The 18,518-nt window shown below is 36.5% G+C and overlaps 1 protein-coding gene across 10 annotated transcripts in view; it reads right to left on the bottom strand.

Annotated features, from left to right (window-relative positions):
* The window catches only part of KDM4C (lysine demethylase 4C), a 419,337-nt gene that overhangs the window by 221,776 nt on the left and 179,043 nt on the right, over positions 1 to 18,518 (bottom strand). The window lies entirely within an intron of this gene.

The raw sequence follows: 18,518 nt of genomic DNA, 5'->3' as shown, positions 1-18,518 counted from the left end.
TACTCAGGGATCACGATGGAGCAAGACAAAATAAAACATCACTGCACAGCTGTGTTAAAACACGGACAAAAGTAAGAACACTATACGAACTACAACAATAACCTAATGTAATATCCCCAGTTCCAGCTAATATGAGTACAATGCTACTTCTTTACCAATTACATAAGGTTTAGCCTACTCTATTCCTCTTGCCCTATAAATTATTACAATAACAGATCACACAACTGCCCCCACTTTCTGCCATCATCTAATCCAAACCAAAACTACTCTTCCACTGAACTCCCCCAAATCACCTAAATAACCCCAAATCCAATAGTAAGCCTCTGCTAAGTATACATAATTCCCCATCCTGTGCTGTTGCCCCTGTTGCAAAGAGACAAAAGATTCTACTTTATTTGACTATGAGCTTATTCCTATGGTCTGGTTTAGAGCGCATCTACAGAAAATACCTTCTCATCCAAAAGTAACCCGTATGTTTTAGAGGGGAAAAAATGAACAGAACTTTCACAATGTCAATGAGTGCCAAAAGACCTTGGTAACTTTCATGTATTTGATTATACTCTAATATAGGTGAAAAAGCAAAAACGACATGAGCCAAACTCTAAAGAATCACCAAAAGACACAGAGTATATCTCTTAAACCATGATTTCAAACTATTAAAAACGTTGTCATTCCATCACTGATGTGCATGAAATCCTGCAAATGAAGATCAATTTGCATAAGGAAGTTTAACACACTCGCTTCCAAGAATGTAAATGCTTTAACTATCACCAAAATATTAACCACTTCCTGGCACCGCCTGGGCCTTCTGAATCTGGTATAAATTCAAATGTAAAGATGTAAATTCAGAATACAGAGCCAATTCAACAGCACCCTCTGTTGCAGGTAATTTAATTTCATTTTAGAGAATGTCTTAAACATCACCATTCAACAAAATCAATCTTTAAAACTATGCCATTTTATCTGATACATATAAATTTAAGCTGACCTGAAGGAATACATTATAACGTTTTACATCTAAGCCAGGAATGACTGAAAATTAGCAAGGATCCAGGTAAAAATCAAGTTTAGACTTTAACACTGCCAAGTACAGGTAAGCGGATCTTAAACTTTACCAAGTATGAGAAACACCTGGAGAGTTTGTTAAAAACTACAGGTCTCTCTCAAATATTCTCAAGATTTTGGTTCAATGAGTCCTGAAATGAGGCCCAGAAATCTGCACTTTTAACAAGCATTTCAGGTCGTTCTAGTAAAGACTGCCATATTTTCACACACTGCACTGAAATACCCTTTAGTAGAACACCAAAGTGTTTCCACTGGAGCAGGTAATTACTTGTGCAACTCTCTAGTAGTATCCTATTTTGTCAAAGAAAGAACAAAACTTTAAAATCAATTCTTTCAAATAATGATGACTTTAAAATGTTTACAAATTTCTAAAGCAAATTTACTTCTCTTAATAATTATGGTCTAAAAATGTCTATAACTTTTCTTCTGATTCAAGGAAATCATGTTGGGTTGTTTCAAACTTGTACAACAGAGATAAGTACAAGAGATTAAAAAATCTACTGGGGCGCCTCGGTGGCTCAGCCGGTTAAGCGTCTGCTCAGGTCATGATCTCAGGATCCTGGAATCAAGCCCTGTGTAGGGCTCCCTGCTCAATGAGAAGCCTGCTTCTCACTCTGTGCCTCCCCCCACGTGTGCCCTCTCTCTCCGTCTCTCTCAAATAAACAAAATCTTAAAAAAAAAAAGGATAAAAAATCTCCTGAAATTCTAACACAGAGGTAACTACTTCTTAGTATTTTAGAATATTGGGGGTTTTTTCCCCTATGCTGCTATATTCCTCATCTTGAATTTTATTTCACTATATAGAATAACAGCGTAAAATTGTCAAAAGAAAGGTAGATTGTCACTAGATGTAGGCCTTCATTTATAAAAGTACGTAATCATATTAATAACAAAATCCACAGACCTAAAACAAAGGAAAAAGTAGCAGTTAGTTCACAAGCCCTAAAGAAAGAAATACCACAAGTGAGGGAAAGCACAATACAGCATAGACTATGCTAAGCCCATGCCTTCTTGGGAGAAGTGATATTCGATGAGGTTCAGGACACATGAAATATAAATGGATACTTCTTATGTAAAAGAAGTAGCCATATGGGGGCGCCTGGGTGGCACAGCGGTTAAGCGTCTGCCTTCGGCTCAGGGCGTGATCCTGGCGTTATGGGATCGAGCCCCACATCAGGCTCCTCTGCTATGAGCCTGCTTCTTCCTCTCCCACTCCTCCTGCTTGTGTTCCCTCTCTCGCTGGCTGTCTCTATCTCTGTCAAATAAATAAATAAAATCTTAAAAAAAAAAAAAAAGAAGTAGCCATAAGATTCTGTACCTAACACCTAGATTACAAAAGTTTTCGTGGCTACTAGCTGTGGGGATAATTACAGAAGGGAAAAAAAAAAAAGCTCTAAGGACTAAAACATGAGAAAGATAAATACACCAAACAGACATAATAAAAAAGGGAAAAGGAAACCAAATGTAGATATATTTTTGATAAATTACAAGAAACCAGTTTCCTCTTTAAGAATTAGTTTACTATTTCCCTGAAACTTTAAGGTTATTATATTTTCCCTCAAACACAATATGGCCAAACCTATCCTAAAGGAGATGAAAGCATATACATTCAGAATAACTACTCTGCAAATTAATATCCACAATCCCTTCAAAAAGAACTCCTTGTCACCTGGGCTCAAGTCTGTAAAGGAAGAGGGGTCATGCAGGTTCAGAGCAGCATTGTACCACATTGCCAAGCTCACTCCAACACAGATGAGGAGAGCTTAGGAAGGAGGTCAGTGTGCAAGTCAGGAAGGCAAATCCATCAGCAGCATCAAAGCAAAAAGAACAAGCTCCTATGTATACGCACTAATATTCAACTTCATTATAATGAGTTCTCCTTCCGGAAATTCTAAGGAAAGATAATTAGAATTTTCATCACTTCTTAATTTCCTTGGAACTTGGAAAGCTTTATTTATGCACCCAGATATCTTATGCATACAGGTGTTCAGTAGAGGCTTGCTTGCTTATTTGTTTATTTATTTATATTTTAATTTCAGCAGAATTAACACACAGTGTTAAATTAGTTTCAGGTATATAATACAGTGATTCAACAATTCTAAACACTTAGTTTTCATCGTGATAAGTGTACTTTTAATCCCCCCACCCATGTCCCCTCTGGTAGCTATCAGTTTGCTCGCTATATTTAAGAGTCTGTTTCTTGGTTTATTTCATTTTATCCATTTATTTCTTAAATTCCATATATGAATGAAATCCTGTTGGTTTTCTCTGACTTATCTCACTTAGCACCATACTCTCTAGATCCATCCATGTTGTTGCAAATGGCAAGTTTTCATTCTTTTTGAAGGCTGAGAAATATTCCATTATGTATGTATATCCATATGTATATACCATTTCTTTATCTACTCACCAATTAATGGACACCTGTGCTGCTTCCATAATTTGGCTATTGAAAATAATGCTGCTATAAACATAGGAACACATCTTTCCGAATTAGTGTTTTCACATTCTTTGGGTAAATACCCAGTAGTGGAATTACTGGATCATGTGCTAGCCCTACGTTTAATTTTTTGAGAAATCTTCGTGCTGTTTTCTTAGAGTGGCTGCACCAATTTTCATTCCCACCAATAGTGCACGAGGGTTCCTTTTTCTCCATGTCCTTGTCAACATTTGTTGTTTTCTCTGTAGATTTTTTTTAGTTTAAACTTAACTGATTGCTATCACATGCCCAAAACATAGAAAATCAATTTTCAAAGAATCAGATTACAATAACAGTAAAAAAACAAACAAACAAAAACAAACAAAAAACCCATATTTAACTATCTAGTTGACTGAAGGAGCACCAAAATTGGAAGGGAGCAAATTCAAATAGCCACAGAACCAGGCAGGTAACATGAATAAACGCAGTGTACCAGGGCACCCACAAAATAACTTTGTGGGCACAGGGAGCAGTAGGGCCCAAAGTACCTATGTCCGCTTAGAGAAGGGCAAGCTGAGAACGGAGGAACTGGACAGGGTTTGCATGGTCTGAAAGCGACAGCCTCTGCCTACCTCCCAGCAAATACCGTCCCAGGGGGAATGTCAGGGCAGTGTTTTCAATCACCCTGGTTTCAAGTGAACCTGTAACTCCAGAGTTTTATATGAAATCTCCTGATATTTAAATATTGACAATTTATGTAATTCAAACATTTCTAAAACACTGTGAACCTCTATTGTGCATGTACACATTTGTCCTGGCCTACAGACTGTTAGGTACTGATTGCTGGGCTTCTGGTGAATCTGCTATGGTTTCAACTTGAGAATGACCATGGGAAGGAGCGGACAGCCATCTCTGGCTCTGCTGCCACAAGGATGAATATGAGGTGATACATCTGATGAAAAATTATTCCATTTCTCTCTCTTGCTTCTCTTAGGTACAAGCATACTCTGCCTTCCCGCTAACACCCAAGGGTAAGACAAAATGAGATTACTGTCCCATGAAACATATGTAGTTTTTTTAAGTTTCTGTGTTCTATTTTTCCATGAATATGTTCCATTAATCTCATAATAAATTTGTTTTACATAATTTAAGCTATTGTACATTTGTTTCTAAAAATAAATGCTTTTGAAAATAATCTTTTAAATATAATATTAAGTCATAGGAAGCAGAGAAAACTATTCTGGAAGACAGTAGGAAGGACAATCCTACAGAAAAAAGGCAAAAATAACTACCACAAAATAAAACAAAACAAAATCAATTTCAAATAGCAGATATTGCAAATAGAATAAAGAAAATGGATCCAGTATCTTATGCTGGACCCATGGTGCACCAAAACAGTAAAATTTTACACATGTTAATTTTGTAATAAAAAGATAAAGGAGCCTGCCTTTAGGGATCTGTCCACAAAACAGGAAATTATATCCAACTTATATTTTAGGATAAAAGTCATAAACTTCATTCTTCATCAGTCTCATCTAAAATAGGAACACATTTTCTTAGTTATCTATGACACCATTCATCAGAGAAAGAAGAATAAAATCTATATTCCCATCGTCATTAGGTTAGTTCCTTTCAAGTCCTACAAATTACTGATCACTGTTCAGCACAGAAGGGAAAAGTACTTTCATCCTCATTACATCAAATTAATTAATTATACTACAATTAAACTAACTCAACATAAAAAACTTTTATTATGGGATTAAAATTTTAAATCATGTACTGAACAGCAAATATATACAAGGCAATAGTCTAATTTCTATGAGGAAATAACATCTCCATCTGAGGAGAGAAACCTGTTAATGAACATTACAGGAATGGTTGCAGAGATGAAGACCATTTGGAGACTGAGCCTGGATGTGCTTGTGGACAGACAGTAAGAAGCCCCACAGGTTAAGACCAAAGAAATGGGGTGCGGAAGGACAATGAGGACACATGACTCAATTTGGAAAGGAACAGAGATCTCCTCTCAGGCATGAGGGTATCAGTCTGAATAGGATGAATATACTGAGGTTTCAGAATCAAGTAAAAGTTGAAGTATTATATAAAGCTCACGCAATGAAGGCAGCCAAAGAGCAACTAAAATGATAATAAAGTAATTTCTAGGGAAGAAAAGTGGTACAGTTATACATTTAGTGATATATGGATATTTATGTGCCTAGAAAAAATGAATGGTCCATTTAAACAAGATGCTGGTGAAATATATAAAAGAAATGAAAACATAAGTATTTAAATGTTGGCTATACTTTTTCCCCATTATTTCAATGTAATTAGGAAATTTTAAAGGTGAAATGACTCAAAGAATATTTCTGCCTTGTGGATGATTTTAAGTCTCCCACATTCAAGTATTTATTTGCATTAGTATTAATCCTGTAGCACTTGGGTCCTATTTTTGTAAGGGTGGAACTGAAAATTGTCATGATTCCCACAAAGACTTTTAAAAGTTGTACTCATCTTGTTCTCCATAGTGACAATGATGGATAGTAATTGCTCACATTCTGAAGCTCAAATGATATTCAGATTGAGAACTGTTATTTCTAGGTTTAGAGCACATGTGACAAAAACAAGAAATGTGGTTTCTAACCACAGAATAAAACCTAAATCTCTTCCTCAGAGTTTGTGTACATGTGTGTGTGAGAGAGAGTGAGCAGGAGATGCTGGGAGTCACTTGTTGACTATCACATAATAATATTCAAACATATCTTTAAAAATATAATTAGCTTTTAAAACATCAAGGAACACTCATCTATTAGACACACATTGATGCCTATGCATCAACTTTAAAATATCTATTCTATTTCTAGGAAACTGTACTCAATGTAATGAGGTATAAATAAATTTAACATCAACACCTTCTAAAGAATGTTTATAATAAAACTGTAACATCACTGAATTTGACATAAGAATGAAAGAAACTAATGGCAGAACTGAAAAATATAACACAATTTTACTCTGAGAAACACGCTTATGTATTCCAATTAAATGAAACACAAATAAGTTAACTTCAATGAAATAGAATGGTATTTTATTATTGGTATATCTGGGAAATAAAAGCTTATATAAGAAAAACAATTTTAACTATCTTCTTTCCTCAGACTCTCCTTCTCAAAACTTATAAAAGCACAAGTTGCATGGGGAGCCTGGGTGGCTCAGTCAGTTAAGCATCCAACTCTTGATTTCAGCTCAGATCATGATCTCAGAGTCATGGATCAAGCCCTCTGTTGGGCTCCTCACTCAGCCTGGAGTCTGTTTGAGATTCTCTCCCTCTGCCCCTCCGCCCCCCACTCCTGTGCACCCTCTCTCTCTGTCTCTCAAATAAATAAATACCTTAAAAAAAAAGCACAAGTTTTGTAGAAGTAAAACCATTCCAAATATATGATAGAAGATTGACAAATAAACTCCTAAGCCACACATAGCTCTGCAAAAGGCTTTGCAGCGCTGTGATGTTTGGAGTTTTCTGGTTTCCCAAGCGCAAGCTATAAAAATCAGGAAGACTGAAGACAGTGCCAGCTGAAAAACCAAACAGATGGCTTAGCCAACGAAAAACCAGCAGAGTTTTGGAAGACTGTTCTCATTTAAAGTATCTTCCAAAAACAGCTTTGTATGGTTGCTTTCAATTTTCTCTTTCTTTGACATTGTTAAGCTATCTTTTTCAGCCTTTAGATAGAAGGAGCAAAGAAAATACTAACTTCCTTTACAAGAGAACAAAAGACTTAGTGTTTCATTTTGTTCTCCTGAAAAACTTTTAGACCTGAGTTTTACTCACTTAGAAAAAAACCATAACCTTTCTTTTCCAGCTGCAGTATTCTCTAGACAATCACAAGCAACTCTGAAAATGGGTGCTATGGCATGGAAGTAAAGAAATAAAATATTTATTAAATATATACCAAATATATAAATATGATATATATTCTGTGTATGTGATATATCAATATACAGTTGAACAATGGGTTTGAACTGGACACATCCACTTATATGTGGATTTTTTTCAGTAAATACGGTGTGGTACAATAAATGTATTTTCTCTTATGATTTTCTTAATAATATTTTCTTTTCCCTAGTTTACTTTATTATAAGAATACAGTATATAAGACACATAACATATGAAGTATGTGTTAATTGATTTTATTCCATAGGTAATGCTTCAACATTAGTCTATTAGTAGTCAAGTTTTTGAGGAGTCAAAAGTTGTATGTGGATTTTCAACTGCTCGGGGGATCAGCGCCTCTAACCCCCATGTTGCTCAAGGGTCAACTGTATATTAAATTACATATAAATACACACATGTATCATTCAAGCAAACACAGAAACCTCTAGCTAGAGGTTTGGTGGAGAAGATCACAAACACAAGGCATGTAATTAGAATAAATTACTCTATTCTGTTTTATGTAGATGAGAAATGTTAACAATTTGTAAAAGTGTTAAAAGAAATAGATTAGTATAAATTTGAAACATTTATTCTGCAGCCGAGAAGGAAAAAAGACTTAGGAGACAACACACTATTCCATGGGGGAGGAGTCTCAACGTGGGATGGCTACATAGGCACAACAGATAAGAACTGCTCGCTCGGCTACAAGACAGAACAATATCCAATGACACACAGTCCTACAGCTAACATTGTTTTTACTCACAAGAATAAGCCTACTATGTTATAAATAAGAAAAGTAAGCATTTGGCATTATCCCCAAAGCAAAACCTGACTGCACTAAGTAACCCTGCAAGGTAAACACCCTCCTCAGGGGTGTACTGCTATGTACAACAATATAAGGAATTTCTTAGGCACCATTCAACTATTTACCTTTCTACCAACCAAGGGCCATTCATTTTTAAAAGCTGGTTTCCATTTTTTGTTTTCAGAGTTTCAAACTTTAACTCTGAAACTCAACTAAACACACACACACACACATACACACACACACGCAAAGGGGAAATATGAAAAACTACGTACAGATTGCCAGTTGTAACTTCCTTTGAAAACTACACATCCTGATCCCATCATTTTTGCTATTTTTAGGGAGTCCTTCCTCCTCACCTCCCATAAAAATCTCAGGGTCTTGTACTCCTCCTCCATGACAGCACCCAAATTTGAACTGCCATATTGAGATTCAAAATAAAAACAAACACATAGAAACACAAAAAAACTGATCTTCAATTGCTAATGTATAAATTTCTAAGACAAATACATTTTAACATTTAATACATTTAGAAACACAAAATCAGGGTTACAGTCTTCCACTTAAATTCTATTTTTTCTGATCAATGTTGAACTGTAAAAGCACATGAAGTTTACAGAGTGAGCTACAACGATTATCTCCCTAAAAGGTATTTTGAACCAGGAGGCTAGCAAGAGCCTTTTGATAAGAAGAAATAACAGATATTACTGCTTTTGCAGGAATAACTTTGATGATGATGATGATGGTTCCTTTTTAAAACCTGGAATGTTTCTTTTTAAAGCCTATAGAGCTTTTATAGTTTCTTATTTTAAAACCCCCAAAGCTAAGTAGTTAAGAGACCATTAAGTCCTGTAAATACAATGAATATCAAACTTTTCATCCTATTCCTTCCTACTGACTACAATAATAAATTAGTTACTGTATTCTGCTTTTTCTATTTCTCCAATAAAAGTAGCTATGATTGAGGCGCCTGGGTGGCTCAGTAGGTTAAGTGTCTGCCTTTGGCCCAGGTCATGATCCCAGGCTCCTGGGATGCGGGGAGCCTGCTTTTCCCTCTCCGTCTGCCTGCTGCTCCCCTTGCTTGTGCGTGCGCTTGCTGGTGCTCTCTCTGTCAAACAAATAAAATCTTTTTTAAAAAGTAGCTATTATCTCCATACGGTCTACATTGCAAAACGGCCAAATAATTTTAAGTAACTGTGGAGATCTGGGTCTAGAATCTGCACCTGAAATCAGGTCAATAATAATAGGCATTTAATCAAAATTTCCTCATTCCTATGTGTTGCGGACTGTGCTAAAATCCTTACATAGGTACCTCCCACAATAACTCTGTAAAACAGGTATTATTACCTCAGACAAGAAAACTAAAACACAGAGCCATCTAAGTACCTGAATAAGGGCACATGGTGATTAGGTGGCAGAAATGGGAGTTACTCCAAAGCATTTGCTCATAACCACTACACTCTGTACCTTCCAAACTACCATTCCCCCACAGAGATTTTCTACAAACTGGCTCCCAGAGAACTGACCCTCCTATTTGCTAAATAGTCAGGACAAGGGTCATTCTCATTCATCAGAGGGCTTTATGTTCAACCTAAACCAGTCAACTATAGCACCAGGAGCAAAGCAAAAAAAAAAAAAAAAAGCAACAGAATGGGATGAATAATTTCAACTGGGAAACCTTCACTTTATCTTAAGATGGTATTATCTCAACATCTCAAAAGAGATGATGACATTATTGAAATAAAAAGTGAAAATATTAAATGTCTAGTAGTAATGTCTTTTTCTCAAGCCCTGTTATCTATGGACAAATGTATCTATGCATCGATTTGCTTAGCAAATCAAAATCAAGTGAAGTATTACTGCTTATGTACACATGTATACACATACCCACAAATCTCCATTTTCTATAGCATATGCAGTCTTAAAAATAGATACAAAGTTACATAATTGGGGGGTAATCTTTCTAACATAGGTAAAGGCACCAATTTAGTGAGTGATAGAGTTTTAAAAGGAAACACATAAACATATATTTGGATAGCCTGAAATCACAAGGTATCTTTTTCTTATATTGCTGGTTTATGGGATTATTTCCTTTCTCTGTAGGATTTGAATAAATGCCATGTGTTGGAGCTACCTTCTGGCTCTAATCTAGCTTTCATTTCAAAGCTAAAATAAATTAAGCAAATTTACTTTTTCAAATCCAAATAAAATATGTGAAATCTTAAATATACTTGTCTGCCGATATAATTCAATAGGTTTTATTAAACAAGAAGCTGAGATTTTTGAATTATTACTATTTACTATTTGTTCATCCACTTTTCATAATATCATCAACAAATTCAAGCTTTGTATCTGAAATATACATTCCTTATTGACAGGAATCAAGACTTTTCTGTCCAGTAAGTATCTGCAAGAAGTTATGCTATTCAGTGACAAAAGAAGTAAAACAAACTACAGAGAGATACATTAATGCAATATATTTAATGGCCCTTTTATAATCTCTTGTTTTATATCATACTTTTTTTAAAAAAAAGTCCTGGATGATTTTCAGAATAAAAAACTGTAGTTATAAGAAATTGGACAAGTAGGAATACAGGCACACAAATATTTAAAATATTATTTTTAAAAATCCTGAATATTAACAATTAGCCTCAACTTGGTCATAAAATGTTAAATTTTAGAAAAGTATCAAGTCATATTCAATTATAGTTCTCTATGAAGATTAGAGGAGGATATATACCAGTACTGAAATTTAATTTTAGAAAAAGTATCCAACTCTGGTTTTAACAATGAGTTTTACAATAGGAAAGATCTGGAAAAATTATAATTCAAAGGACCGTTCACTCTAAAAACAAACAAGCAAAAATCTTTGCCATCACTTCCATCTTTACCTTCCTGCCAGGCTTTTGTGTGCTTGACTAAAATGTTTATTTCTTCTAAGATTTACACATTGCCTTACATGTACATTAAAACTATACACTAGTAAATATTAAACAAATTACCATCAAGTTCCATTGCACTGGAAGGGAATTTATTTCCCCCCTTAAAGTTTATTATTAACATAGCATTCTTTTTAAAATTTTTGCATGGAACTTTAGCCTAAAAGTTATTTGCAGAACGAGGTTCCCAGAGGAAGAACACTGTTCATCAGAATCACTTTTTCCCATAAGGAAAGCCGACCCTGAATATGGTCCAAGACACTCCTTTCTTAAATCTGTTTCTTTTCGACCTTTGATAGCTAGACTCCTCCCCCAGCAGTGCATGCAGCAGATAACTAGGATCTGCTTCAAATAGGTAATGCTGGTATTTATCTTTCCCTTAGGCACCACCTGCAGAATTAAAGAAACCAAGGGATTTAGAACATGCCGTCATAATTACCTGTCAGAATCTACTAAGGGCTTTCTAAAGTTAACATCCTAATGCCTACTGTTCCCAGAGGAGAATTCCAGAATGTGTTTTAGAAAAGCTGATTCAATTTATGCTGATACTCTACCCTATGCCTTTTAAATATAGTATTAGTAGATGAGATACACATTTCTTATGAAATTAAAATATTTTGATATTTTACTACTGAAGATGTATGTAAATGAACTCACTGGGGGAATGGGATAGGCCAGTGATGGGTATTAAGGAGGGCACATATTGCATGGTGCACTGGGTGTTATACGCAAATAATGAATCATAGAACTTTACATCAAAAACTAAGGATGTACTGTATGGTGACTAACATAACATAATAAAAAATTATTATAAAAAAAATGAACTCACTACATTTCCTGTACAAAAAAAAACAAGAATAAGATAAAATGTCTTTTTCTTAAATTACCTCTTCAGCTAAGAGGGGAACTTAATAGAAGTCTGGATGAAGGGTGGTTACAAAGTGTGGTAGTACAGTTAATACCAACACCGCACAACTGACATTTGGGGGCCAGAGAACACTCTGATGTAGGGCACTGTCCCGTGCATCACATGATGTTTAACAGCACTCATGGCCTCTTTTCACTAGATGCCAGTGACACTTCCCCATTCATGACATTCAAAATGTCGCTAGGCATTGTTAAATGCCCTCTAGAGACAAAATCATTCCAGGATTCAGAACAAATGATTTAGTGGAAATGGCCACAAACAGGTCACAGTTTGGATCTGCTCCTTTGGGTGTGCATCAACCAGGGGGAGACATTTCACCTCCTTGCCTCAGTTTCCTCCTACCTCAAATAAGTGATATAAGGATTAAATGAGAGTTCTGAACAGTGACTACAGCAACTGATAGGATTGTCTCCATTGTATACATTGTAGCATCTCTCTCTACTTCAGACTCTCTGTGCCACTTTTTCTAAGTATTTATCATAATTTCAGTAAACAGTGTTCAATTAGTTTCAGGTGTACAATACACTGATTTAACAATTCCCTACATCACCTAGTGCTCATCACAAGTGCACTCCTTAATCCTCATCAGCTATTTCACCCATCCTCCCACCCACCTCCCCTCTGGTAATCATCACTTTGTTCTCTACAGTTAACAGTCTGTTTCTTGGTTTGTCTTTTTTTTTTTTTTTTTTTTTCACTTAACTCGTCTTGTTTCTTAAAATCTACATGTGAGTGAAATCATATGTTGTCTTTCTCTGGCAGATTTCACCAAGCATAATACACTCTAGCTCCACCATTTTTGGAAATACGGCAAGATTTCATTCTTTTTTACGGCAGAGCAAAATTCCTGTGTGTGTGTGTGACCTCTAATTTACCTATTTATCAATCAATGGACACCTAGGCTGCTTCCATAATTTGGCTATAATCCTGCCATAAACATAGGGTGCATGTATCACTTTGAATTTGTGTTTTTGTATTCTTTTGGTAAATACCAAGTAATGCAATTGCTAGATCATAGGGTAGTTCTATTTTTTAACTTTTTGAGGAACTCTATGCTCTTTCCACAAAGGCTGCACCAATTTGCATTCCCACCCAAAGTGTAAAAGGGTTCCCCTTTCTCTGCATCCTTGCCAACATCTGCTATTTCCTGTGTTGTTAATTTTAGCCATTCTGATAGGTGTGAGGTGGTATCTCATTGTAGTTTTTGACTTGCATTTTCCTGATGGTAAGTGATGATAAGCATCTGTGGGTCTTCTTTGGAAAAATACCTGATCATGTCTTCTGCCCATTTTTAATTGGATTAGTTGTTTTTTGGGTGTTGAGTTTTAGAAGTTCTTTATATATTTTGGATACTCACCCTTTATCAGATATGTCATTTGCAAATATCTTCTCCCATTCTGTAGGTTGCCTTTTAGTTTTATTGGTTGTTTCCCCACTGTATAAAAACTTTTTATTTTGATGAAGTCCCAGTAGTTTATTTGTACTTTTGTTTCACTTGCCTCAGGAGACATAGCTAGAAAAAAGTTGTTACAGCTGATGTCAAAGAAGTTACTGCCTGTGTTCTCCTCTAGGATTTTTATGGGTTCAATTCTCACATGTAGGTGTCTAATCCATTTTGAATTTATTTTTGTGTATGATGTAAGAAAGTGGTCCAGTTTCATTCTTTTGTATGTTGCTGTCCAGTTTTTCCAAAACCACTTGTTTTTTATTTTTAAAGATTTTATTTATTTGACAGAGAGAGAGCACAAGCAGGGTGAGCAGCAGAGGGAAAAGAGAAAGCAGGCTCTCCACTGAGCAAGGAGTCCAATGCAGGGCTCGATCACAGGACCCTGGGATCATGACCTGAGCTGAAGGCAGACCCCCAACCAACCGAGCCACCCATGCACTGCCCCTGCCCCCGATACCACTTGTTGAAGAGACTTTTTCCCATTGGATATGCTTTCCTGCTTTGTCAAACATTAATTGACCACATAATTGTGCATTTATTTCTGGGTTTTCTATTGTTTTATAGATCTCTGCGTCTATTTTTGTACCAGTACCATACTGTTTTGATCATTACAGCTTTGTAATTTAACTTGAAATCCAGAATTACGACGCCTCCAGCTTTGCTTTGCTTTTTCAAGACTGCTTTGGCTATTTGGGGTCTTTTGTGGTTCCATACAGATTTTACGATTGTTTGTTCTAGCTCTGTGAAAAAATGCTGTTGGTATTTTGATAGGGATTACATTAAATGTTTGGATTGCTTTGGGTAGTATAGACATTTTAACAATATTTGTTCTCCCAATCCACAAGCATGGAATGTCATTCCCTTTTTTTTTTTTTTTTTTAAGATTTTATTTATTTGACAGAGACAGCCAGCGAGAGAGGGAACACAAGTAGGGGGAGTGAGAGAGGAAGAAGCAGGCTCCTAGCGGAGGAGCCTGATGTGGGGCTTGATCCCAGAATGCTGGGATCACGCCCTGAGCCGAAGGCAGATGCTTAACGACTGCGCCACCCAGGCGCCCCTCATTCCATTTCTTTATGTCATCTTCAATTTCTTTTCATCGGTGTTTATTGGTTTTCAGAGTACAGATCTTTTACCTCTCTGGTTAGGTTTATTCCTAGCTATCTTATTATTTTTGGTACAATTCTAAATGGGATTGTTTTCTTAATTTCTTTCTGCTACTTCATGATTACTGTATAAAAATGTAACAGATTTTCTGTATATTGATTGTGTCCTGAGACCTTACTGAATTCATCTATTAGTTCTAGTACTTTTTGGTGGAGTTTATAGGGTTTTTGATATATAGTATCATGTCATCTGCCTATAGTTAAAGTTTGACTTATTCCTTGCCAATTTGGATGCCTTTTATTTCCTTTTGTTGTCTGACTGCTGTAGCTAGGACTTCCAGTACTCCGTTGAATAAAAGTGGTGAGAATGGACATCCTTGTCTTGTTCCTGACCTTCAGGAAAAGGCTCTCCCTTTTTCCCCACTGAGAATGATGTTAGCTGTGGCTTTTTCATAGATGGCCTTTATTATGTTGAGGTATGTTCCTTCTAAACCTACTTTGTTGAAGGTTTTATCATGAATGGATGTCGTACTTTGTCAAATGCTTTTTTTATGTCTATTGAAATGATCATATGGTTCCTATCCTTTCATTTATGTGATGTATCACATTGATTGATTTGTGAATACTGAACCACACTTGCAATTTCAAATAAATCCCACTTGTGATTGATGATTTTTTAAATGTATTATTAGATCTTGTTTACTACTATCTTGTTGAAGACTTTGCATCTATGTTCATCAGAGATACTGGTCTATAGTTCTCTTTTTTTCTGGTGTCTTTATTTGGTTTGGATATCAGGGTAATGCCAGCCTCACAGAATGAATTTGGAAGTTTTCCTCCCTCTTCTATTTTTTGAAATAGTTTGAGTAGAATAGGTATTAACTCTTTTTTAACTGTTTGGTAGAATTCCCTGGGAAGCCATCTGACCCTGACTTTTGTTTGTTGGAAGTTTTTGGATAACTAAGTCAATTTCTTTGCTAGTTATGATCTGTTCAAATTTTTTATTTCTTCCTGTTTCAGTTTTGGTAGTTTATATGTTTCTAGGAATTTATACATTTCTTCTAGGTTGTCTAATTTGTTGACATATAGTTTTTCATAATCTCATAATTATTTATATTTCTGTGGTGTTGGTTGTTTTTTCTCTTCTCTCATTTATGTTTTTATTTATTTGGGTCCTTTCTCTTTTTTTCTAGCTGGAAGTTTATCAGTTTTACTGATTTTTTTTTCAGTGAACCAGCTCCTGGTTCCACTGATCTGTTCTACTGTATTTTTGGTTTCTACATCATTTATTTCCACTCTAATCTTTATTATTTCCTTTCTTCTGCTGGTTTTAGGTTTTGTTTGTTGTACTTTTTCTAAGGCCCCTAGTGTAAAGATAGGTTGTCTGACACTTTTGTTGCTTCTTGAGGAAGGCCTGTATTGCTATAAAATTACCTCTTAGAACTGCTTTTGCTACATCCCAGAGGTTTTGGACCATTGTGTTTCATTTTCATCTGTTTCCAGGTACTTTTCAATTTCTTTTATTTCTTGGTTGATCCATTCACTGTTTATTAGCATGTTATTTTACTTCCTTATATTTGTGGTCTTTCCAGGTTTTTTCTTGTGATTGACTTATAGTTTCATAGCATTGTGATCAGAAAAGATGCATGGTAGGACTTCAATTTTTTTGGATTTTTGAGGCTTGTTTTGTAGCCTAATATGTGATCTACTCTGGAGAATGTTCCACGTGCACTTGAAAAGAATGTATGTTCTGCCGTTTAAAGATGGAATGCTCTGAATATATCTGTTAAGTCCATCTGGTCCAATGTGTCATTCAAAGCCATTGTTTCCTTGTTGATTTTCTGTTTAGATGATCAGTTCATTGATGTAAGTTGGGTGTTAAACTCCCCTACTATTATTGTATTATTATCAATTAGTTCCTTTGTATTTGTTATTAACTGTTCTATGTATTAGGTGCTCCCATGTTGGGTGCATTAAGTATTTATAATTGTTTTATCTTCTTGTTGGATTGTCCCCTTTATTACGCTATCGTGTACTTCTCTATCTCGTTACAGTCTTTGTTTTAAAGTCTAGTTTGTACGATATAAATATCGCTCCCCCTGGTTTATTTTGACATGATTTGCATGACAGATGTCTCTCCATCCCCTCACTTTTTTTAAAAAAAGGATTTATTTATTTCTTTTAGAGAGAGAAAGAGAAAGCATGAGTGTGGCAGGGGAGCAGAGGGAGACAGAATCCGAAGCAGAATCCATGATGAATGTGGAGCCTGACACAAGGCTCAAGATCACAACCTGAGCCAAAACCAAGAGACACTTAACCAACTGTTGCCACCCAGGTGACCCTCCACCCCTTCACTTTCCATCTGCAGGTGTCTTTAGGTCTAAAATGAATCTCTTAAAGGCAGCATATAGATGGGTCTTGTTTTTTTTTTTTTTTAATCTATTCTGTCACACTATGTCTTTTGATTGGAGCCCGTAGTCCATTTACATTCAAAGTAATTATTGATAGATACATATTTATTGTCATTTTATTATTTGTTTTGTAGTTGTTCCTGACAATATTCTCTGATCCTTTCTTGCCTTTCTCTCTTTCATGGTTTGCTGATTTTCTTTAGTCATATATATATATATATATACACATACATACATACATACAGATTTCTTTCTCTTTATTCTTTGCATATCAGTAGTTTTTGATATATGGTTACCATTAGGTTTGTATAATAACCTCTTCTGCATATAGCAGTTTATATTAAGTTGATGGTCATTTAAGTTTGAACCCATTGACCCAGGAGTGTCTCCAAGGTGTGCCGCATTTGCTCTGCTGTTTTGTCCTGGTCACTTTATCCTTGAGGCCTCTCTGCCTGTTGTAGGCACGTGGGAACTCCAGGCACTTCCAGGAGTGTCTCCAATGTGTGCCACGTGTGCTCTGCTGTTTTGTCCTGGTCGCTTTATCCTTCAGGCCTCTTTGCCTGTTGTGGGCAGTGTTTGGTCCCTGGCGTAAACATAGCATGTTTTAACTAGGTGTGCTCTGGTCTGCTTGTGAAATGAGACCTGTTGCCACACCACTGGAACTGAGGCTCCACAAAACTCCCAGGTTGTGAGACAGGGTTTGGTGGAGGGGTTTGGGCTGTTCTTCTGGGCGAGGGGATCTGCTGCACTGGGACTGAGGCAAGCCAGCTGGGAAGGGTGGTTCCACCAAAAGAGGGGCCGGGGAGGGGGGGTGTTGTTGTGCTTGGTGTAAGCAAGTTAGGTAGCAAGTGTCAGTGCTAAGCTGGTTTCTGTAGTTCGCCTTGTGTTTATGCTGAGGGGTGGGGAAGGGAAATGGCACTTGCTCATTCCTTTGCTCCTGGAGAGATCTCTCTGTGAACACCGCCTTTCTGGAACACACTCTGAGATGAGCAAATAACCTCCCCACTGTGTGACCCATGAGTTCCTCAGATTACTATTTCCACACTGTATGTCCATGGGTTGTTCACTTACCTTCTTTCCAAGTGCAGCCCCAATGCCCTCCAGGCTCTTCCCAAGCCAAGCCCAGTCACCTTTAGAACTCCAGGCTTTTAGCCCCACTGTTGCCAGAACTCACAAAATGCAGCCCCTCTCACTTTCCAATCCAATTACTATGGGGATTCATTTTCTCCATGCACTCCCCTGGGTTCTAGTCTGTCTCACCCTTCTCTGCAACTGTGGCTCACTCCCCACCCTGGTGGCCACGATCCATTTCTCTTCCAAATCACATCTCCAAACTTCTTACCTTCTTACTGTGTCCCCTTCTCTACCTTTAGTTGTGGAGGTTTTTTCTGCCATTCTTCAAGTCAATTTCTGGGGTATATAGGATGACTTCATAGTTACCTAGTTGTATTTGTAGAATGAGGTGAGTGGTCCTCC

This window comes from Ursus arctos, unplaced genomic scaffold (assembly GCF_023065955.2).
Source record: "Ursus arctos isolate Adak ecotype North America unplaced genomic scaffold, UrsArc2.0 scaffold_18, whole genome shotgun sequence".
Classification (NCBI taxonomy): Eukaryota; Metazoa; Chordata; class Mammalia; order Carnivora; family Ursidae; genus Ursus; species Ursus arctos.
This window is presented reverse-complemented; position numbering and strand designations above follow the sequence as displayed.